The sequence below is a fragment of the Propithecus coquereli genome, unplaced genomic scaffold, assembly GCF_000956105.1.
Source record: "Propithecus coquereli isolate 6110/MARCELLA unplaced genomic scaffold, Pcoq_1.0 Scaffold201, whole genome shotgun sequence".
Taxonomy (NCBI): domain Eukaryota; kingdom Metazoa; phylum Chordata; class Mammalia; order Primates; family Indriidae; genus Propithecus; species Propithecus coquereli.
In genome coordinates, this window is record NW_012145079.1 from 2797704 (window position 1) to 2823115 (window position 25412).

The 25412-nt window shown below is 36.1% G+C and overlaps 1 pseudogene; it reads left to right on the top strand.

The window, feature by feature from the left end:
• Positions 1–340: 340 nt before the first annotated feature.
• On the top strand, positions 341–12808 carry LOC105809919 (annotated as a pseudogene).
• The last annotated feature ends 12604 nt before the right edge of the window (positions 12809–25412 follow it).

Below are 25412 nucleotides of genomic sequence, written 5' to 3' on the forward strand. Positions count from 1 at the left end.
TAGGCTCCTACAAGGATTTACTCCGAGGAAAATGGAGAGCCATTTTAGGGATTTAAGCAGATAAGTAACATTATCTGACTTTCATATGCAAAGGATAGCCCTGGCTGCTCTGTTGAAGATATTAATACATTGTAAGGGGGCAAGGGTAGAACAGGAGCATGTTAGGAGGCTATGACAGTTGTCTAAGTGAGAAATGGTGTGGCTTTGACGGACATGATAGCTCTGGAGGTGATGAGAGAAGTGGGCAGATTGCACATACATGGATTTGTATATCCAGGATCCATGATATCTTCAGAGTCTGATTTGGCTCTGGATACAAACAGAGATGGAAAGAACAGGAATGGCAACTGCCAGGCAGAAAAGAAGGTTGAGGAGTCATTGCAGTACTTCAATTTCAGAATGTGGTGGCAAGAAGCGAACCAAGAGACAGCAAGCACAGGGCTTTGTTGAAAATGTGCTGGGAGTACAAATAACAACCTCCTCGCATGCAGAAACTTTGGGAGGGGAAGTTGGGGTAATGAAGCAGCTGTGGCCAAGAAATCGCAGGGCATCTCAACTTCTGGTTTCCATGGGAACATTAAATCACCATTCACCAGTCTGAGAAAACAAGAGGCCATGTGGATTATAAAGAATAAAAGAAGCTTATGACACATCTCAAAAATAATGCTTACCTACCCTGTTCCCTTCCCCATCCTCTCTAGGAACCACAGAAAAGTGGTTTGACAGAGATTAGCATTTCAGGGAACCTGCTGATGCACTAAGGCATAAAATAACAGGTTTATTATTTTTCTGCTTCCTAATGATTTCTCAGGCTATTGCACTTTTTAATTGAGAATCCCTGAAACTTTAAATTTGGAAATCACATCTCTAGATATACAACAATCCAGGAGAACAGATTATGTTGTCCAATCATTTATACAGTCAGCCTTTTTGAGCATATAGCTTGTGCCTGACATTGTGGTACACATAGAGAAAGAGAAGAATAATCACAAAAACTCATTCCATCTCTGCCCTTGAGGAGTTCACAATTAAACTACAAAGAAACATTTAATGGCATACACTCAGTGTGGTAAATAAATTTCCCAGTCTGTGTGGGAGTTCAATCATACTTGATTTAATATTTGATCTATATAAAATTACAGTTTGTGGTAGGATAGGAAGATGGCCCCCCCAAAAAAATTAAAACACAATAATTTTTAAAATAATGTGATCACGGATGAGAAGTATCACTATTTAAATGAAAGAATAACAAGTGTTTTCCCCTGAACTTAGAAAAATACTTTATAAATGAAGGAAGAATTTTGAAAAATTAGTCTAAGAAACTAAAAATAAGAAAATACTTAAAACCTTAAAATCTTTTTTAAAGAAAAATAAAAATTATTTAACCTTAGTTACCTCAGCCACAAATTTTAGACATTATGACTAGTATCTTGAGCAAAAAGACATGGGAGATTGAACGACTATGCCTATATTATTTGAGGAAGATTTGTTCTGAAAACACATTATTTATACCATACTTCTAGGAGAGTGAGGTAGGCAGAATAATGCCCTCTACCCTTCTCCAAAATATGTTCACATCCTAATCCCTGGAACCTGCAATACATTATGTTACATGATAGAAGCTAACTAGAGTTGCCGATGGAATTAAGGTTGCTAACCGGATGAACTTAAAAATAGGAGGATTATCCTGGATTATACAGGTGAAACCAATGTAATCACAGGGTCCTTAAAAGATGGATGATAGAGGCAGAAGATTCAGTGTTGAAGTAATGTGATATAAAAAAGAGAGAACCCTCAAAAGAATTGATAAAAACCTTAAGGAACTAATAAGCTATTATAAGCAAGGTGCAGGATATGAGATTGATACACAAAAGTCAATCATTTCACTATATACCAAAAATGAACAAGTGAAATTTGAAATTAAAAACATAATACCATTTATGTTAGCACCAAAAAATGTAATATTTATGTATAAACCTAACAAAATATGTACAAGATTTATATGAGAAAAACTACAAAACTCTGATGAAAGAAATCAAAGAACTAAATAACATTTCTAAATATATGTGCATCCAACACCAGAAACCCAGATTCATAAAACAAATATTACTAGACCTAAAGAAAGATATAGACAATAATACAATAATAATGAAAGACTTTAACACCCCACTCACAGCACTGGACAGATCATCAAGACAGAAAATCAATAAAGAAACACTAAATTTAAATTGAACTTTAGACCAAATGGACCAAACAGACATTTACAGAACATCTGAAAAACTGTAGAATATACATTCTTCTCATACAGCACATGGGCCATTCTCCAAGATAGTCCATATGTTAGGCCACAAAACAAGCATCAATAAATTTTAAAAATTTGAAATCATATCAAGTATTTTCTAAACTCCAGCAGAATGCAATGAGAAATTATTAGTAAGAATAACTCTCAAAACTATACAAATACATGGAAGTTAAAAAACATGCTTCTGAGTGATCTTTGGGTCAATGAGATGGGTATTTGTATACACAAGGAGTGCAAGGCGCACCACCCAAAGGATGGACATATTTGAAACTCGGACTTGGGGGAGGGGGCAAGGGCAACATACATAACCTAAACATCTGTACCCCCATAATATGCTGAAATAAAAGAAAAAAATTAAAATTTTTTTTTGAAGTGACTGAAAATGTGGACACAACATACCCAAACCTCTGGAATATAGCACAAGGAGTGCTAAGGAGGGAAGTTGATACCACTAAATGCCTGCATCAGAAAAATAGATCACAAATTAACAATCTAACATGATACCTCAAGGAACTAGAAAAGCAATAACAAATCAAACCCAAAGCTAGCAGAAGAAAAGGTATAACAAAGATCAGAGCAGAACTAAATGAAATTAAGAACAACAACAACAACACAAAGGATCAATAAAATGAAAAGTTGGTTCCTTGAAAAGTTAAACAGAACTGATATAACTTTAGCCAGCCTAACCACAAAAAAAGAGAAAAGATTCAAATATAATCAGAAATGAAAAAGGAGACATTGAAACTGATACCAGAGAAACATAAAAGATCATCAGAAACTATCATGAACAACTATACTCCCACAAACTAGAAGACCTAGAGGAAATAAATAAATTCCTGAAAACATACAATCTCTCAAGGTTGAACCAGGAAGAAATAGAAACCCTGAACAGACCAACAATGAGTAGTGGGATTGAATCATTAATAAAAAATCTCCCCTCTAATCCCTCTGGCCTAGAACCAGAAGGATTCACAGCCAAATTCTACCAAACATACAAAGAACAGGTACCAAATCTCCTGAAAGTGTTCCAAAAAAGTGATAAGGAAGAAATCTTCCCCAACTCACTTTATGAAGCTGATATTACCCTGATACCAAAGTCAGACAAGGACACAACAAAAAAAGAAAACTATAGATAAATATTCCTGATGAACATAGATGCAAAAATCCTCAACAAAATACTAGCAAACTGAGTCAAACAGCACATCAAAAAGATAATACACCATGATCAGGTGGGTTTTATTACAACAATGCAAGGATGACTTAACACTGTTGTCCCCAACCCCTGGGCCACAGACCAGTACCAGTCTGTGGCCTGTTAGGGGCTGGGCCACAAAGCTCTGTCACCACCCCCCCATCCCCACTCTGTGGAAAAATTGTCTTCCATGAAATATAGTAACTGGTGGTGGTGGGGATAAACAGCAAGAGCTCAGTGGTGGGCAAGTGAGCGAAGCTTCATCTGTATTTACAGCTGCTCCCAATCACTCACATCACCACATGAGCTCTACCTCCCCCATCCTCCAGCCCCCTGTCTGTAGAAAAATTGTCTCCCATGAAACAGGTCCCTGGTGCCTAAAAGGTTGGGGCCATAGGTTAACATACCAAATCTATAAATGTGATTCATCACATAAACATTAAGGACAAAAAACATATGATTATCTGAATAGATGCGGAAAAAGCATTTGATAAAATTCATCAACGTTTCAGGAGAAAAAACTTCAACAAACCAGGCACAGAGGGAACCATATAGGCCATAAATGACAAGCTCACAGGTAATATCATATTGAATGGGGAAAAGTTGAAAGCAATCCCCCTTAGAACTGAACAAGACATTTTCACCACTCCTATTCAACATAGTACTAGAAGTCTTAGCCATAGCAATCAGACAAGAGAAAGAAAAATTGTAAATACATACAAATACATATGAATTGTAAAACAGGAAGTCAAATGATCTCTGCTCAGCGACGATATGATCCTATACCTAGATAACCCTAAGGACTCCTCCAAAATACTCTTCAATTGGTAAATAAATCCAGTAAAGTTTCAGGATACAAAATAATTGTGCTATAGTCGGTAGCATTTCTATACAACAATAATAATCAAGCTGAGAATCAAATCAAGGAGGCAATTCCATTTATAATAGCTACTGAAAAATACCTAGGAATATATTTAATGAAGGAGGTAAAAGATCTCTACAAGGAAAACTACAAAACACTGATGAAAGAAGTTGTAGATGACACAAACAAATGGAAAAACATCCCATGCTTATGGATTGGAAAAATTAATATTGTTAAAATGACCATACCGCCCAAAGCAATCTATAGATTCAATGCAATTCCTATCAAACTACCAATGTCATTTTTCACAGAATTAGAAAAAACAATCCCCAAATTAATACAGATCCAAAAAAGAGCCTAAGTAATCCTAAGCAAAAAGAACAAAGCTGGAGGCATCACATTACCTGACCTCAAGTTATACTACAAGTCATAGTAACCAAAATAGCATGGTACAGATATAAAAGTAGACATGTAGCTCAATGGAATACAATAGAGAACAAAGAAATAAAGCTACCTGTCTATAGTCAACTGATTTTTGACAAAGTCAACAAAAAGAAACACTGGGGAAATGTCACCCTTTTCGATAAATAGTGCTGGGAACATTGACTTGCCATACGCAGAAGAATGAAACTGGACCCCCATATCTTACCATATACAAAAATCAGCTCAAGATGGATTTAAATGCAAGACCTGAAAATATGAAAACACTAGAGGGAGGAAAACATAGAGACAACTCTTTAGGATATTGGTCTCTAGGCAAAGAATTCAATGACTAAGACTTCAAAGGCACAGGCAACAAAAACAAAAACAGAAAAATGGGACTTAAATTAAAAAGCTTCTGTGCAGCAAAATAAACAATCAACAAAGTGAACAGACAACTTGCAGAATGGGAGAAAACATCTGCAAACTATACATTTGACAGGGGACTAATATCCAGGATTTACAAGGAACTCAAACAACAAGAAACAACAAATAATAATCCAATTAAAAACGGGCAAAGGACATGAATAGACATTTTTAAAAATAAAAAATCCAAATGGCCAACAAGCATATGAAAAAATTTTCAACATCACTAATCATCAGGGAAATGAAAATTAAAACCACAATGAGATATCATCTTATACAAGTTAAAATGGCTATTATTAAAAAGTTTAAAAATAGCAGATGTTGGAGAGGATGTGGAGAAAAGGGAACTGTTATACACTGCTGGTGGGAATGTAAATTAGTATAATTTCTATGGAAAACAGGATGGGGATTTCCAAAAGAACTAAAAATAGGACTACCATTCAATCCTGCAATCCCACTACAGGGTATCTACTCAAAGGAAAAGAAATCATTATATCAAAAAGACACCCACACTGGTATGTTTATCCAGCACTTTTCACAATGAGAAAGATATGAAATCAACCTAAGTATCCATGAATTGATGATTGGATAAAGAAAATGTGGTATATATACACAATGGAATGCTATTCAGACATTGAAAAAAATGAAAACATGTCTTTTGCAGCAACATGGATGGACCTAAAAGACATTAAGTGGAACATCTCAGAAACAAAAAGTCAAATACTCCATTCTTTCTTATAAGTGGGAGCTAAATAATGTCTACGCATGGACGCAGAGTATGGAATGATAGACACTGAAGACTCTGAAGGGTGGGAGGGGGAGGGAGGTAAGGGATGAAAAATTACTTGATGGGTACTATGCACATTATTTGGGTGATGGTTACACAAAAAGCTCAGACTTCACCACTACCTAATATATCCATGTAACAAATCTACACTTGTATCAGCTAAATTAATACCAAAAAATAAATGGAGGAAAAGTAAATGCATATTGCTAAATGAGGGAAGCCAATCTGAAAAGGGTACATACTGTATTAGTCCAACTACATGGCATTCCAAAAAAGGTAAAAACATCCATGGTTTCCAGGGGGTGAGGGAAGGAAGGGATGAATAGGCAGAGCACACAGGATTTTTAGGGCAGTGAAACCACCCTGTGTGACATGACAACAATGCATACGTGTCATTATATATTTGTCCAAACCCATAGAATGTACATCAGGAGTGAACCCTAGTGTAAACTGTGGACTCTGGGTGATAATGATGTGTCAGTGTGGGTTCACCAATTGTAACAAGTGTGTCACTCTGGTGGGGGATGTTGATGATGGGGTATACTACCCCATGGGTTGGGTTTGGGGTTATAATGTGGGAAATCTCCGTACCTTTTGCTCAGATTTGCTGTGAACCTAAAACTGCTTTAAAATAAAATGTTATAAATATTTTAAAGAATATTTGAACTTTTTAGGATTAAAAAAATGATTCAACTGGCAAGAAATTCAGGTAGCCTTTAGAGGCTGGAAAAGGTAAGAAAACTGGTTGAGCCTCAGACCGTCCACAAGGGATGAAGCCCTGCGTACATCTTTGTTTTAGCCCAGTGAGACCCGTTTTGGACTTCTGACTTCCAGAACCACAAGAGAACATGTTTATGTTCTTTTAAGCACTAGGTTTGTGGAAATTTGTTACTGCAGCAATTGGAAATTAATATAGACACCATATGATAAGGCCTGTTTATATATTGCCCACTTCCACTCCCTTCACCTCACCCTGAAAACATAATTATTTCTGACCAAACTTGCATTTTTAGTTTTTGTAATCCCAGGATCTAGCATGGTTTTTGGCCCATAGTAGGCACTTGGTAAATATCTGTTGCATCAATAAATAAATGAGAGACTCTTCTAGATTTACATTGCAGGTTTATCATTTTCTAATATATAATTTTTATGGCCTCATGCTTTGGAATTGATGGTGCTGACAGACACAATAGAACAGCAAATTCAGAAATTTAATATTTCTAATTAGATATTGAAGTAGATTATGAATATCCATTAGAAGTTCACTTCCGCTGCTGCCTTGCTTTTATTAATCTTACATTTGAGTACAAAGTTTGGCTTTTGTGAATCACTCCAGTTGCCATTTTAAAACGCTCTCTGAATGAACACATCCTGGAACATAAGCCCTGCAAATATCATCTGAAACAAAAGCATGCGAAAACCTGCAGAAAGCCAGAGGGGCTCTAGTCTGGAGCTATAAATCTCTACGCTTTTTTTCTTTCCTCCACCAAACTGCTCAGCTCCCACTTAATGGTTTCCATTTATTACTACTTGCAATCATACATCTGCAGGGGCCTCTCCCTCCAACAGTTACAGTGAAACACCCTGTCTCACACAGGTAGGGGATTGTGGAAACTGGTATTTCATTCAATTTAGCTGTTTATCATTCAAAATTATTCATATACTGAAAACCTCACTTTGTTTCCTAATCAGTATCATGGAATTATTCATATAATTCTGAGCACTTCGAACATTTAACACCTTATTCAAAGCATTTCACACCCTTAAAAACAATCTTTTCAATTAGAAAATCGAGAAAAACCCCAGAAAAAGAAGATAAAATCTCATAATCCCACTATATTATCTTAAATATGTAAGTAACCATTTTAAAGTTCCGGTACTTATCCTTTCAAACCATCTTCCCATTTCAGAATTCCAGTCAATTATCTTCAAAGTGTGCTTTGAGTTCACATGTAATTTGAAATTATTACATTTAGTTAACTATTGAACACATTTTAAGGCTGAAAGTCAAGATCGAAACACTGAATATTAGATTAATTTTGAGAGAGACCAAAGTGGCTCTCAACAATCGGAAACTTGCTTGTCACTGCCAGCCATGTCCTGGTGTTGCAAGGATCTGGCCCAGCACCCCAAGAGAAGATATTCCTTGGTATCCTCCTGTTAAAAATACACAATTTTCAGAACACCAGCATCAGAGAAAGCAATGCTATAATCATGATGGATCAAGACGAGAAAAGACCACTCCATATTGATATCAGAACACAGAAGAAATTTTTTTCCAAGTGACAAAAATGGCCAAACATTATCCTATCTTGTCTAATATGAGTGACTGCTCATATTATTTGTTTAATAGCTTCTTCACTAAATACAGTTTTATCATCACTCTAGTCCACCCTCCTTCTAGACAAGATTTATTGAGATACTCAATTATAGAATCATCCCTGATTCCTGACAATGTTCAATCCGGACCAAAGCCCTGCTTCCTTGAATCCTCCATAAGGTCACCTAACCAAAGGCCTAAGTCCTTTTTACTAACTTCTTTTTGGGATACTCCACTGTTCTCCACGGTGTGTATTCTTTGTCATTGCAATCAGCAGGCAACCCAATCCATTCCACTATGGGGGTGTTTCTGATGGTCTTTGGCCAGGGAGCATTGACATTTTAGAGAATCACATCAAATTGATGTTTGTCCAGATTGTGTATTCTATTTATACATTCAATGAGTTTTTTTTGAGGACTTACTATATGTCAAGCTTAATTCTAGAAGGTGAGGATTCAGCAGTGACTATGACAAACATCTATAACTTATGGACTGCTATGGTCTGAATATTTCTCTCCAAAAAATTCTTATGTTAATGCATCTCTGACAGATCTGAAACAGTACTGTCTGCTGCTGGGGTTTCCACTACAGATGCAAGAAAAACGTGGCCTCCTTCTTTCTGTCTGACTGTGGCACCCAAGGTTGAATAGAGTAACACAGGGTGGGGGGAGAATCATATGTTTAAACCTAACGCCCAAGGTGATGGGATTAAGAGCTGGGGCAATGGGAGGATGATTAGATCAATAGGGCCCTGCCCTCATGAATGGGATTAGTGCCCTTATGAAGTAGGTCTGATGGAGTTGGTCCACCCCTTTCACCACGTAAGTACGCAGCAAAAAGGCACCATCTATAAGAAAGAAGGGTCCTCACCAGACACTGAAACAGCCAGTGCCTTGATCCAGTACTCCCCCCTCCAGAACTGTGAGCAGTAAGTTTCTGTTGTTGATAAATTACTCAGTCTAAGATATTTTGTTATATTAGCCTGAACTGACTAAGACATGAACTTAAGAGTATATTGGGATTTGACAGTCCTGTTGGACAGTAAATGTTTCCTCAAGGTTTGAATAAGAATCTGTTTAATGTAACAAGTTGTTTCTCTGGAATACTTGTTGCACATAATTGTCTCTGTATAGCTCTGTTCCTAGGTTTTCATAACAAAGAAATGTACACTGGAAAGAAATTATGTTACAGCATACGCACATTTGTAAAATGAAGTTATAAACCAGATGAACATTAAAGAAAGTATCTACATGTGTTGTATATATGGCAATGTGCTTATTTACATCTAATGTACTGTCATTGCTTTTGCTATTTAGAAAGAGGTTTTCTGGTAAATTCTCCAAGATTTTCATTATCTAAGCATCAAAATATTTGTAATTCAGTCATCTTAATTATCCAAACTCTGCAGCCTTTAGATATAGACTTTTTTAAAAAAATGTTTAATGTTCTCATATTTTTCTAATTTTATTATGGGTCCTTTCAAATTGTGTGTGAGGCTCCTTAGGAGTGTGAACTAGGCCTATTGCTTAGAGAAAACAGGATTTTGCTGGCTGTTTCCTCCTAAGTGTTCCATGTTAGACAGGCAGGCTCCTTTTGCCACAGTTACTTTTCATGGTGAAATTGCTATATTTCTCTATATAATTTTATCTAAGAATAAATATTTGTTATAAAATGTGGGACAATGACAATATGTACAGTTTCAAAAGAGTGCTCTTTAATCAAGAAAGATTAGTGTGAAAAAACATAATTAATCACACAAAGACCCCCTTTTCCGCGTTTATATTAGCAAATAGACTACTTTCTGGAGCAATTTGTTACTTTATTTTAAGTTATACATCCAGCTGATATTTGAGTCATAGGAGTCTTGCTGGAATACAATGGTACTGAATTTACAGAGTGGGTCAACAAAATGGATGCATTGTCGAATACCCTTTACCCTGTAATCTGTTACTTTTGTCAGTCCATCACAATTTTACATATGAGCAGACGGGATGTAAAGAAACATTTCTTAGTTAGGAAGGTAGAGTCTGTGAAATAAAAAATAAGCTGCAGTTTGCAACACTCAATCTTTCATAAAATAGCCCTGATCTGACTCAGAGCAAAATAGGATTTTTTAAACCATTTTAGTTTTAAAATTCCATTTAGAATTTGAGGTACTTCTAAATAATGTGGAATTAGTTCTTCATTTATCAGTGATAAAAACAGTGAACAAATTAATTACTAAAATGAAAGGGCTATAATCTCTCATAATTACACTGATTTTAAAAGTCCATGTGGGTGGACTGTTATTAAGTATTGGCACAATTTGTTCCTGAGTAGGTGGCAGTGCTGTGCCTGATGTGTCAGGAAACAAGACTAGATCCAAACTAATGCAAGAAGAATTTTCTTTATAAAAACGAATTTAAAAATTCAGGAGAATTAGCTGCATTGCCAGACTTGCTTGTAGGATAAAATCCAAACTCCTCAGCACACACAGGAATATAGCCTCTTATGATCTCAAATTTATCTACCTCTCCAATCTCAGCTCCCACTGCTTCTCAGTTTTCACACAGTGCTGCAGACATATTAACTACTCACCATTTCCTGAATCTATTAATATTTTCCTAGCCTTCATGGTTTTTTAGATGCTTTCTTCTTAGCCAGGAAATCTCCTTCCCCTATTTTCTTAATCTCTCAAGCGAATATTCCACTCATGTTTCCAAATTTTCCAAATTTAGTTCCAGTATCATCTTTCCTAGGAAGCCTTCCTAAGTTTATTCGGAGTTAAGTGCCCTTCTCTCTGTCACCACAGCACACTGTATAGAAGGCCACTTTAATAATTATCGCATTGCTTTGAGTACTCATTTCCTTGTCTGGCCCCACAACTGGACTGCAAGAACCTTAAGTGCAAGAACATTATCTCATTGATATTTGTATATCTGAATCTCTCAATAATTTGAATGCATAATTTGATTAATGAATCAACATGAATGTATCAATATATTAATACATGGTTTAATTTATTAACATATGTAACACCAAAGCCTATTTTCAAATAAAATAACTCAGTACCATCTGCCTAATTTTAGTGAATCTAGTCATGTATATTGACAGACTTGTTTTTTCCTGGTAAAACTAGCATAGGAGCAGATATTTATATACCCATGTTCATGGCAGCATTATTCACAATAACCAAAAGGTGGAAACCACCCAAATGTCCATCAACAGATTGACAGATAAGCAAACTATGTAACATACATCCAATGGAATATTATTTATTTATAAAAAGAAATGGAATTCTGCCCTTTGCCCTGGTGACTCCTCCTCACCTGCTACACTTCCCAGGTGCCCTGTGCAGCCTGGGCATGCCAGTGCGGGTGCAGCGGCCCCAACCCTCAGGGCACCTGGGCTGAACGGGTGGCTGGGTGTGCCTGCTGTGGGCGAACGGCCGGGACAGAGTCATGGAAGCAGAGCTGTGGATCCTTCATAATGAGAGATTTGGGGGTGCTTATCTCTCTTCTGTGTAGTTGACAGTTTCGGTGGTAAAAGGGTGGCCAACAGTGTCAAATCCTTCCAAAGACTCCATCTGGGGTATTTGTACCCTCCCAAAGCTATATACTCAAATCCAGCAAGAGAGGGAGGAGCAGGGTCAAAGAAGGGCAAGGAGTGTCGTGGCACAGAGAACACAGAGCATAGAGCAGAAGCAGGAGAGTGAGCCATATATTGTTAGTGGAAATTTCCAGAGTTACACTTGCAATGGTGGAGTATTCTGTTCAACCTCCTCTTATTTTATTGAGTGTTTATTCTGATGCTTCAGTCAGTAACAGCCTAAATTGTCGGTGACCCATCACTACCAGAGATGTTTGGTCATGGCTGGAATTCTTCTTCACATTAATGTCCAGTGCTTCCCCATTTGGGCGTAGCAAAGTTATGAATGCCATTTGGTTTCAAGATAGAACTGACCGAGCATGTGAGGTATCAGGGAGGAAGCCTCACCCATTCCCTAGTGTCAGCAAAATAACTGCTGACATGATCTTCAGTCTACTGTTGCCCGCTTTTTTCCTTATCCAGGGAATGTTTGTGAGTCTCCTTTCCATACACCTTGTTGGTCAGCTGGATAGTCTCCTGCATATGTCCCTTCTCTACTAACTGTAATGTTTTGAATGCCATTGGTTCAATAAACAAATTGAAATATACCAGAAGTTGTCAAATACAGAAAGTAATGGGCTTTATTAAGTTGGAGTTGGTTTAGTCTTGGCTTTTCTCACAGCAATGCAGTCCTTATACATTATTAGTGGCTACCTCTTCTCTATCCTCTTTCCTTTATTCATTGTCAGCACCAATGAACAAAAACCCCTAGCAAAGCATACCTCGTCCAGTTGCCCCTCTTCTCCTTGGTGATATTCTTAAGCAATGGATTCTTCCACAAGACAGTCTACCTGCAATCTGCCCTGAACAGCTCAACCTCTGCAGAGAAGGTCCCTTTACCACATTCGTCTCCCCCGCAGAAATATACATAGTCTAATTCTGAAATGAAAAAGTCATGTAGGGAACTTCAAAATACTGCAGAAAGTTTTAACAACAGACTAGACCAACCAGAAGAAAGAATTTCAGAGATTGAAAATAAGGCTTTCAAATTAACCTAGTCAGTCCAAAATGTGGAAAAAATAGTCAAGAAGAATGAACAATCTCTCTGAGAAATATGGGACTAAATAAAGCATCTGTTCACCAATGATATGATCTTACTTATATATCTAGAAAATCCTAAATAATCTACCAAAAGACTCCTACAACTAATAAATTCAGTAAAGTCTCAGAGTATAAAATTAATATACACAAATCAATAGCATGTCTATACACTAATAACAGTTGAGCTGAGAGTCAAATCAAGTCATTTACAATAGCTGCAAAGACAATAAAATACCTAGGAATATACTTAACCAAGGAGGTAAAAGACCTCCACAAAGACAACTACAAAACACTGATGGAAGAAATCATAGGTGACAAAACAAATGGAAAAACATACCATGCTCGTGGATTGGAAGAATAAACATTTTTAAAATGTCCATACTACCCAAAGTGATTTACACATTCAATGTAATTACCATCAGCATACCAACATCATTTTTCACAGATCTAGAAAAAATAATCCTACACTTCATATGGAACCAAAAAAGAGCCCAAATAGCCAAAACAATCCTAAACAAAAAGAATGAATGTGGAGGCAATACATAAACTTATTTCAAATTATACTACAAGGCTATAGGAACCAAAACAGCATGTACTGATATAAAGGTAGACACATAGACCAGTGGAACAGAATAGAGAACTCAGAAATAAAGTCATATGGCTATAATCAACTGATTTTCAACACAGCAGACAAAAACATACACTGGGGAAAGGACACCCTATTCAATAAATGGTGCTGGGAAAATTGGATAGCCACATACAGAAGAATGAAATATTATCTCTATATCTTACCATATACAAAAATTAAATAAGATGGGTTAGAGACATAAAGGTAAAACCTGAAACCATAAAAATTCTGGAAGAAACCATAGGGAAAACTCTTCTAGACATCAGCCTAGGCAAAGATTTTCTGAGTAAGACCACAAAGGCAAATACAGCAACAACAGACATAAATTAACAGGACATAATTAAATTAAAAAGTTTCTCTGATTAATGCTTAAAATATTAATTATTTCTATGCCATCTACCTCCAACCTCTAGGTACAAGAACCCCACAAAGAAGATTTGCACTACCCGAAGGATGGACATATTTGAAACACGGACTTGGGGGGGGGAACCAAGGGCAACACACATAACCTAAACATCTGTACCCCCATAATATGCTGAAATAAAAAAAAATTTAAAAAAAGAGTTAATACCATGCTGCAAGTGTAAAAAATGTATCTTCAAATTTGAACCACAGATTTTGAAACATCTCTTTGAATTACCATCATCATCTACTTCAGAATGAATCTTACTCCTGAGTTAAAAGTGTGCAGTATAAACCCAGCAAGGAGCAAGAATGTGGAAAAGGCTTTTCTTCCATGTAACAGGCTTTAGTGCAGCCCCCAGCCTATTTCTTGGGGTGATTATTCAGCAATTCCTTATTCTCTTGTAATTGTCTATTCTTTGTGATTGATCAGTCTGGCGATACACATCTAATCCAAGTGAGCCAAGCAGATGCTTTCTTCCCCGATTGAAACCTGGACCAGAGAGTGATGGACACTACCAGGTCACTGAAGCTAAGGCTGGTGAACGACCATATTCTAGCAACAAAAGTGCCTGTTACTCCTGTGCTGAAGTCCCCATGGCAGGCCTGACCCTTACCCTTCCTAAGTCTCGGTTATTCGGAATTTTATGTTTTTATGAGATACTCTAATATCCTTCAAATAAATTCCTTTTCCCCTCTTCCTCTTCCTCCTTCTTCTCTTCCTTTTTAATGTAAGATTGCCTGAGTTGACTATGTAGTTTACAATCGAAAGAACCTTAATAAATGTGTTATTTATGGCATAAAATCCTTGAAATGTGGAGCAACCCAGTAAAAATTCTCAGTGAGCCCTAACGGAGACAGAATTCTTTCAAAAAACATCAGTCTGGAGTCAGGAAGAGGTTGATGATGCTAGAACAGAAGAACGCATCAGGGACCCAGAGCCACATTAAAACTCAGACCTGCAGTGCCCAACAGCTATAGAACTCTCCCCTTTGAACTGGCTCTTTGTGACCAAATCAACTGTTCAGTAAATCTTCATTTTACACAAGTCCCAAACAGCATCAAGTGCGATTGAGCTAGTAATCTCTAAATCTGAATGGACCCAAATAACTTTCATAATAGTCAGATATTTCTTACAGTTCATTTTTTAAAGGCAGGGGGGAGGATACTTTACTGATGAGAAACCCCTCTGATTAATCATCTGTTATTTAAACTGGTTACAGAGTTGGAACCAGGGAAAAACCCTTCCTGTACAAAAATTACCAGTAAAAAATAGTTATAAAAGTGAACAAAAAGGTTTTAGGGGTTGGAGAATAGTAAAAAGTGAGTACGGTGAGTGAAATTAAATATATGTCACCAGTGTTAGTAGCTAATGTGCTCATACAGTTAATATCCATTGTATTAAGAGTCATAGGAGCTACAAGACACAATAAATTATATTCCTGGAATGGGGAGACTAGATTCAGAAATATCACCTGCTGAAAATGAAATCCAAAATAAAAAGAAAGTTATATCAAATCTGTTGAACATTCACATATATTGTACATAATCCCATGAAAAGTTTTATTCCATTCCCTTTTTACAAATGAAGAAACTAAGTCTCACAGAAGTTAATTAACCTACCTAGGGATACCAGGCTAGTAAGTAATAGGGTTGGGATTCAACCAGATCTGTTCAAATCCAAATTCTATGCTAATCACATGGGTTGCAAGAGTTTAGTCATAAGCAAGAATAAGTAACCAGAGCTAAATGTTGATTGCACATATTTAGATGATGAGACTAAAATACTTAACATGTGTTGATCTTGAAAATAAGACACATCCTCATAAAAATGGGACTGGAATGTAAATGAGATTTTCTTAAAAGCTATTAATAGAAATAGATTTTGATTTTTTTGAGGTAACATCATAAGAACCTTAAAGAGAGACTGGGAGAAACAGCACTATTTAGGATAGAGCCATGTTTCTTATTCTAGCTATTGGAACTACACATAAAAATTACTTAATGCTAATATTACCTCAAATGTATGGGGCATAAGAAGTAAGCAATAATTTCTGAGTGACTAGAATCAAGGAATATAAAGTCTGCATGTGGATGAATGTCAAGGATCAATGATGTTTTCCTTTGCTGCCAGTAATATTAAGGGTGAAGGAATAGCGTATGTTCATTTGTGTATCTTCTCTGTAGTCTCAAACAGAGACTTTTAAATTGCTGCCAGTCAACAATGAAAGTTTGTGACACAAGTGCAAACAGAATTGTGATCATTATTTTAACTCATAATTTCGACAACATAAAGTCCTCGAGAAGTGGCAATAATTTCCATTTTGGGACAAACTTAGGCTTTATGTTGTTATTGCATCTTGTACAACATGGGCTCTATTTTAAAAGCTTCATCATGGAGTCTCAGTCAGCAGTTTCTTCAAAAGCCAAGGTCATAAAATGAAAACGTTCTTGACTTAAAAGCACTTTATTTGATTTTTCACAGTTTTCAAATGACTAATTTATACTGATAGCATTTCTCATTGATTATGCATAAAGCAACAAAATGTGTAAAAATATTCTAAGCCAGTTCAGGTTCTTATATGACTATAGCATCAATTTTGTGGTAACAAAATAATTTTAATTTGAGTGTTTAAAGCTGCATTTGCACTTTGTTGTGAAATATAAAATAATATTATGTTTCATAATTTAAATGTCATCAAATATAAACAACAGAATGTATATTCATACATTTATTTTAAGTAATCTATAAAATTGTACACTTTATGGTTGAATGTGCAATATTTTGATGAAGAAAATATAGTAGTAAATATGTTTTTTTAGAATAAAAAACTGCACTAAATTATTCAGCCTAATGTCAGATCTTTGCAGTCAAACTGTTTCTCTAATGCGATACAACTATCCTGCAACAAACAAGAAGATCATTCAAATTACCTACCAGCTTTGAACATATAATTGGGTAAAAAGTAAAGTAAAAAAAGAAGTCGTTTCTCCTGTGATGTTCACAGATCTTTGTGACTCCATAAAAAAAGACACTCCTTATGTCTACTCTTGTAATACATTAACGACTCCCTATTTTTATATAAGCAGTATAATATTATGCACTCTCTAAAACATATTTGCTTTCTCTAAACTTTATTTTGATATGAATAATCCACTACATTTTAAATCTTTAGTATTGTAATTTAATTCTGGTTCTAAGTGCAGCCTGATTCATGAGTTATTCTTTGTTCAAATAAACTGTTAAATTTAATTTGTCTAAAGTTTTTCTTTTAACAGTAAGGAAATAAATTATTAAGTTACAAGATCTAACATGTGAAAGGAATGAAAACAACAATAAAATTAATAAACATTTGAGGAAATCTAAGCATATACTGACTATATATGTAATAGTAATATCTACTCTGTGCAAAAAAATTAAGGTGGAATTAAAATACTACTATTATTCAGAAATAAAAAGAAATTAACAAGGATGAATTTCTAAGTCATTATGTTTAGTAAAAGAGGCCAGACACAAAATATTGTGTGAGTCCATTTATTTTAAATTCTAAAAACACCAAATAATTGTTAGAGAAAGTAGATTAGTAGTCTCCAGTGGCCAGGATTGGTAGGAGTAAACTCACTACAAAGACGTACAATGAAACTTAGGATGGTGGAAATGTTCTATATCTTGATAGCAGTGTGAGTTATATGTCTGTATTATGAATTACAGATTTTCCTCATTATACCATATAACCTTACTTCTCAACATCACCTTTTTTATAAGGTGGACTGTTCCTGGTATAATAAAAGTGCATTTTCCTCATAATCACAGAAATTATTACAAGGATAAATAACTGTGGCTAACTCTATGCAAAGAAGTATGTGTATATACTCGGTCAATTTTAGTTTTTAAAATGCTATTTTTCCTTTTGCTCTTTCCAGAAGACTGAGGATGACAGAACAATGACAATGCCATTGTGTTTGTAACATTTTCTTGAACTGCTTTATAACTTGTCCAGTAAAATGGGTTCCTCTGTCACTGGGGAATTTCTCCAGGAATGTCCCATAAAGAAGATACATTTTGTAGTAACTTCTTAGCTACCATCATAGCATTAGCTTTTCTACATGGGCAAGCTTCTCTCCAACCAGAAAACATGCAAACTATTACAGGAGCATACTGATGTCTCATTAAAGGTGACAATTCAATAAAGTCCATCTGTAAATGTTCAAGTGACCTGAAGTGTTGATTGTCTTCTCAGGATTATGGGTTTGACAAACCAAATGCTGGTTATAAACCATTTTAACAATTTTAGAACAGTCATCCCACCAATATTTTTTCATAATTTGGATCTATTCCATGATGAGTTGTGGCATGCAGAGATTTTAACAATGGAAGCCTCAGGGACTCAGGAAGGACCAGGTGGTTGTCCAGGACCTCTGTGAGTTCATGTTGAACAGTGAATTTGTCTACTTTCAGACACCAATTTTGTTTTTTCAAACCAGGTGCATAGCACTGTTTATTAAATAGGTCATCGCAGGGGAATTGAGTTGGATCGATCTTATAAAATTCATTCAAATTGCACATATTAACAGTTTCAGCACTAGCTGATTTAACACAAATAACTGCCAGGACATTCCCTTGATATTCAGGTTCAATTTTACAGGTATGGGTTTTAATCTTAATAATGACAATTTTCAATGGTGACAGGATAGCAGAAAGGGTCTATTGGGGTCTATTTTTATGGGGGTCCCACTAAAGTGAGAAACACTCTGCATAACATACTAAAATTGTGAACTATTCCAAAAGCATATCTACTATCTATACAAATGGTTAGTGATTTATCTTTAGTTGTATGGCAAGTTCATGTAATAGCAAAAAGCTCTTCAGGTTGAGCTGACTTGAATTAAGGACGAGTTAGGTCCCTTTTCTATTAACTCATTTTGGGTTATAGCAGCATACTCTGCTTAATATTGTCCTTTTGGCATAAGATCCATTAAAATAAATATTAACTCAATTATTCAGTGAAGTATCTTATAAATCCATCCAACGGCCACTGTTTCTGATTCTATACTTACACAGTTGAGTTCTTCACCATCGTCAGGCAGAGGCAGTAGAGGAGCAGGGTTAAGTAGGTTGTAACATTTTAGAAGGATATTTGGAGGAGACAGGAGAAGAATTTCATGTTAGTCTACTTGTTGAAAAATGATGAATTTTACCAGCACTTAATAAATTTTCCACAGCATGTGGAACTTCCAAATAAAGTCCATTTTTTAAAACCATTTCAGATAAAACTTTTACCAATTTGGCTGCTGCTTCTACTGCTTTTAAACAATTATGATATACCTTAGCTATTGGGTCTAATAACAAACTATAACAAGTGATGGGCCTATGTTTTTCTCCATGTTCTTGGATAAGAAATCTTAATGCCCGATTGTTACACTTAAGAATGAACAAGGTGAAAAGGTTAGTATAATTTGGAAGTCCTAAAGCTGGAGGATGTTGTACAGCTAATTTAATTTGGTCAAAAGCCTACTCATGACTGTCTTCCCAAGACAAAAGTCTCTGGCAGGGCATTCCTAGTGAGCTCATACAATGGTGAAGACATTGAGCAAAAATTGGGACCTAGGATCTGTAGTTCCTGCAAGTCCAAGAAATCTTCCTAATTGTCTTTTGGTTGTAGGCTAGGACAAATAAAGCTCATTTACAAATAAAGCAATTAATACCATTTTATTCCCTTTAGGAAATACCTCTTTTTTGCATTTTGAGTCCACAATATTTTGCAAAAAGTATTTCTGAACAAGCGCTGTAATCTGAAATTGGCTCATCTTTTTATTTCCTACAAGATTGTTTGATGGACCAATCGATTTTCTATGGAAAAACCTTAGAGATTGAATTTGAAAGGTTTTCGACAATTCTGCTAGCTTCTCTTGACCCCTTCTCTTAAGGAGGTTTTAGAGGGGTCTTTAATATCCTCAGGTTCTCTCCATTCTGCTGTTCCATTCATTGCTGAGCTTTGCCAGGTTCCAATAACATATGAATGAATTGGTAAAGATTATGGAGTGGATCATAAACTCCTATGAGGATTCTAAATTTCTCAGTAAAGTTTTAAGTATTTTCCCTTGGATTAGGGAAGTCTTTTACCATGGCTGTATGCTTGGTTTTAGAGACCATGCAGTAAAAGTGATTATGGCCGGCAGGCATTTGATCTAACTTCCTTTTTTTCATTATCTTCGGGGTCAGTAAGTAATTGGCAAAAGGTTACTGGCCTAAGGGTATCTAGGTAAAGACAAAAGAGTGAAGGAACAGTCAGGGTTAATTCAGTCAAGGTACAGTCCTGTTTTTCTACTGTCCTCACTTTCTTGCTTAAGCTTTTCATTTGCCTTCTGTAAGGATCTTATGCGGAAGCAATTTTTGATTCATTCAATCTTTTAGATGTCTCTGTGTACCAATTAAAAAAATGCATCCTATTGCTTTTGTGGAGTGTTTTATCCTTCCTTTTCTAGTATGCACTGCAGGTGAACACATTTATCTAAATTAAACTTCCTCATTGTGGCCATTTTAATTTTAAGGTGTCTCTAGTAAGGTTAACTCATTCTTTCAAAAATCGGCAAGTTCTGCGCCCATAATTCTTGAGACAGAGTCTCGGCTCTGTTGCCTGGGCTAGAGTGCGGTGACGTCATCCCAGCTCACAGCAACCTCAAACTCCTGGGCTCAAATGATCCTTCTGCCTCAGCCTCCCTAGTAGCTGGGACTACAGGCATGCGCCACCATGCCCGGTTAATTTTTTCTATATATATTTTTAGTTGTCCAGCTAATTTCTTTCTATTTTTAGTAGAGACGGGGGGGGGGTCTTACCTTTGCTCAGGCTGATCTGGAACTCCTGACCTCCAGCAATCCTCCCGCTTCGGCCTCCCAGAGTGCTAGGATTACAGGCGCCACCACGCCCGGCCCTGTGTCCATAATTCTTATACATAAAGTTAGCTGGAGTCCCAGACTCCTTGGATTTGGATAAACCTATTATCAAAAATATACCTACTAGAGGCCTCTAACTGGATACAATCCAGTTAATTATCTGTTTCAGGCTGCTCCTGGATTCAGTCCCATCTTAGAATTGCTCACATAAACTCAGAGATATCAAAACGCCAATTCATGGAGCTCAAATTCAGGAGAAAACTCCCCTATGACCTCCGGTTGCTGTGAAAAATCACTGGCCACAATGGGCTCAGCAGATCCCTTTGCTTGGTCACTGGGTGCTCGTGGGGGTTGCTGGAGGTCTACCTCGGATCCCACTGCTACTGCCAAACTGTAGAAAGAAAAATCTTAGACAAATTAAATTTAACATAACTGAGCAAAAAAATGATTCAGGCAACACTCAGGACCGAAAGAGGTTCAGAGAGCTCCCTTTCACATGTGCAGGGAATATTAATTGCCATAAAACAGAAATAAAGCACAGACATAGCTTGTCTGCAACAGCTCTGCATTTCGTGTTTAGACGTGGTCTGAGCAGTCAGCAGCCTATGATTGACTGAAGTTCGGCTGCTATGATTGGCTGAGACTTGGCCACTTATTACAAATTAGATTGCATTTTGTTTACATACTATGTTAGGTTAAGGATTCAAAGTACTAAGGCAGCTTTAGACCGGATTTATTCTAATTTAACACCGTTATCCAGTGGTATAGAAAGAAAAATGTGACATTAGAGTTTTTAAATAAAAAAGTTCAAATATCGTAATAGAGGGCACTGTGGCCAAAGTATATTCCAAAAACACTCAAGTAGTAATAAGATTTAAGTGAGTAAAATTTTAATGACAGTTTTTTTATTCCATTGTCTTAATAATAAATCATTCAAACCACAGTAAAATAGTTGACAATGATTGTCGGCTGTTACTGCTCAGAAATAAAATACAGTTCTAATTATCTCTGAGAAAGTCTTATATTTTTTTTCAAAGAATTCAGAAATATCACCTAGGTGCCTGTTAGTTACTGAGTCTTAGAGTGGTTTTTAGAAATCTCTAGTCAAGTTCTTCCAGTGTTTTCCACAAAGATCTTCTTGTAATCAGGGTGATTGATGCCTCTTCAATCAGGGCAATAGTTTGTGTAAGAAAAATAGAATATGTTGAAGCAGGTCTTTTAGTCATTGTCAAAGGAGCAACTTGGCCACTCTGAAGTTAGGGAAAAGAAAAAGAGCTTCTAGCTAGAAAAAAGAATGACTTAGGAAATCTAGTGTAGCGCCTACCGTGATATAGTGCCAGTATGCCAAAAAAGAATCCATGCCCCAGGCAATTTTTGTAGACTCCTATTAGGATGATGAGTTTTCGCAATAAAGATAGATGACTGAAAAAGGACAGTACCTTCCTCTTTCTAACACAGAACATGTGGGACAAAAGAGAATAATACGTACACTCTGTCAAAATATTTGTTCTGACAGTTTTACTATTAAATAATTTTACATCTCTACTTGTTACAAGAAAGAGAAAATGCTGGCCAGTTTGGTATTAGGTAAAGAATATCTAACCAAAAATAAACACACAAAAGCTTCTCAATGTTTTTTTTTTTTTTTTAAATTACATTTTTTAGAGCACTTTCAGGTTCATAGCAAAATTGAAAGGAAGGTACAGAGATTTGCCATATACTCCTTTCCTCCACATATGTATAGCCTCCTCCATTGTCAACGTCTTGCACCAGAGTGGTACATTTGTTGTAACTGATGACCCTACACTGACACACCATTCTCACCAGAGTTCACAGTTTACACTAGGGTTCACTCTCGTATTGTATATTCTGTGGGTTTGGACAAATGTACAATGACATGTAACTGGCATCATAGCATCATACAGAATAGTTTCACTGCCCTGAAAATCTCTCGTGTTCTGTCTTTTCTTCCCTCTCTTCCCCCAAACTCCAGCATTCACTAATTTTTTTTTCCCCTGTCACCATAGTTTTGCCTTTTCCAGAAGGCCATATAGTTGGAATCATATGGTATGTAGCCTTTTCAGATTGGCTTCTGCCACTTAGTAATATGCATTAAGTTTTCTCCATGTCTTTTCATGGCTTGATAGCTCTTTTTTTTCCTTTCTTTTTTTTTTTTTGCAGTAAATCATATTCCATGCACCTGTTCATTCATCTTTCAGTGTTATTTTAACATTAAGTGTCCTAACATTTAAAATTTTACTTTTGTTGTCAATTATTGCTCATCGAATAACTATCAGGAGTAGAAACAAACTTTAAGATCATGCATGAAACCATTTCACAGAGTCAATGGCATTACCATACATCCTGCTGACTCATCGTTGAGTTTGCTACGATGTTTGTTCACTTCTCCTACTTGATGCATTTGCTCATTTGTTGCTCCTCCCCCACCAATGAGAAAAAAGGTTAAAATAATCACTTAGTATCTGAGAGGCTTCTTAAGTGGAAAAACATTATAACTTTAGAAAAGGACATACCAAGTAAAAATCATCACACATGTTCACAATTTAAATCAATCTTATGAAATTATTAGGCAAAATGTGTCTGGGGAATGATGTGATGGATCAGTAATACCTACCACATATAAAGTTTTAAAGAGAAAGACCCTCCCCACAAGGAGTTTACCGTACATAATAGCTTAATTTCATTGAGTATTTAATATGTGCCAGTCAATGTGCTGAGCATTTTTTTGGCATTATCTCATTTAATTCTCACAGTAATATAATACAATGAGATCCGCACGATAATTTTCCCAAAATCTATAATTTAATATGATTAAAAGAAAACAAAGTCATTAAAACCATTTGCAGGCAAAGGCACATGCATGGGATAAAAATTAAACTGATGAGAAGATTAAAAGATAGAACAGAGTAAAATTAAGGGATTGCATTAAGTCTGCAACAGAAGAATTGAACGGTTTGTTACAGATGGAAGAGCACACTATTTCTCAGGGAGTCAGTAATTATAGACTAACTATATTATTACCAGGTATCAGACTTTAAAACACAAGAATTACAGTATGTCAGCCTGTTCGGGAAAGACAGAATTTTATTTCTGAGATGTTGTGACTACTAATCTGGGATACTGAGGCTTCTCAACTCATCGGTTAGTGAGTTGTTGGACTACTTTCACTTCACGGTATAAAATTAACTCAGTGAGCAAAAGCTAATTGGCAGTTTTATGATAAGATAAAACTCTCATTTCTGTTGGGGTAAACTGAAGAATTTTCTTTCTTTTAGAAAAAGAATAGATGGCTAAGGTCATTTTCAATTTAAATAAATTTACTGGAATCAGGGCGATTATCCTGGACCCATAAAGACCAATAAATCCTTTCTTCATTTTCTTTAGTAAAACATGTCAAGCACTCTATATCCAGTGCTGACACTGCTCCTGGGCAGAATGACCTAAGATCACAGAAAAAGAACTAAATGAAAATCCTCATTCTCCCTGATGGCCATATTGATGGTTATCTTTATTGGAAACTCTACCTTTGGATAAATTATGTCTTTTGAAGTATGTGTGTCAGAGTAACTGTTTTTCCCTGAATAATGAAAAAAACACAAATGGATATTTTCCATAATCTTTCTAATGATTTTTTATACAACATAATTTTAGATGAAAGAGTATATAATTATTTTTATTAAATAGGTTCACAAAGTGAATACTTTAAGATACTGGATTCAAACCCATTAGCGAGCGAGCTGCAGCCTTAGCCAGGAAAAACTGGTAGTTTACAAAGATTACTCCAGGATCTAGCAGGGAAATGTAATTGTTTTTTCTTTCTTAAAGTCATTTAGGGAGAAGGAAAGCCAAAAATTCTGCCTCTGAAGTCCCCAGTAGAAGTAAATCAGAGCAGTGTTTTCTGATTCTCCCCAAGTGTGTCACGGTTGGTGCAGGTTTCCCTGCTGAAAAGCACAGGTATGAGGGATGGAATGGTATAAAGGCCTCACCTGCGTTTTCTTATAGAAAAGATGACAAACTCCACGTACAGAAGCAGAAACAGGGGTCATAAGATTGAGAGTCTTATGGTTTTGGGACTGCACTAAGGACACCCACAAACAGCATGCCAGGGCTTAAAGTTACACAGCACACTTAACACATGCAACCTTCACAGTCCTCACTACTTTTTTTCAGACATTTGTGTAAAAATAGCTACCAGTTACTGAGCTAAGCACTTTGAGGGATATATGTTGCATACATTATCTCATTTAGTCTTTCTACAACCACAACGTGTAAGGTAGTACCTTCCAGAGCAACAAGATGAGTTTCCAGAAATTGGTGTGTGGCATAGCTGAGATTGAACCCCGTAGGGTAACCACTACATCAGTTGTGTAATAACTAAATTTCTGTGTACATACAATTAATATTATTTGAAGTATAATTTATATACATTTAAAGCACCCATTTTAAGTGTAGGGCTCAATGGGTTTTGAGATATATATATATATATATA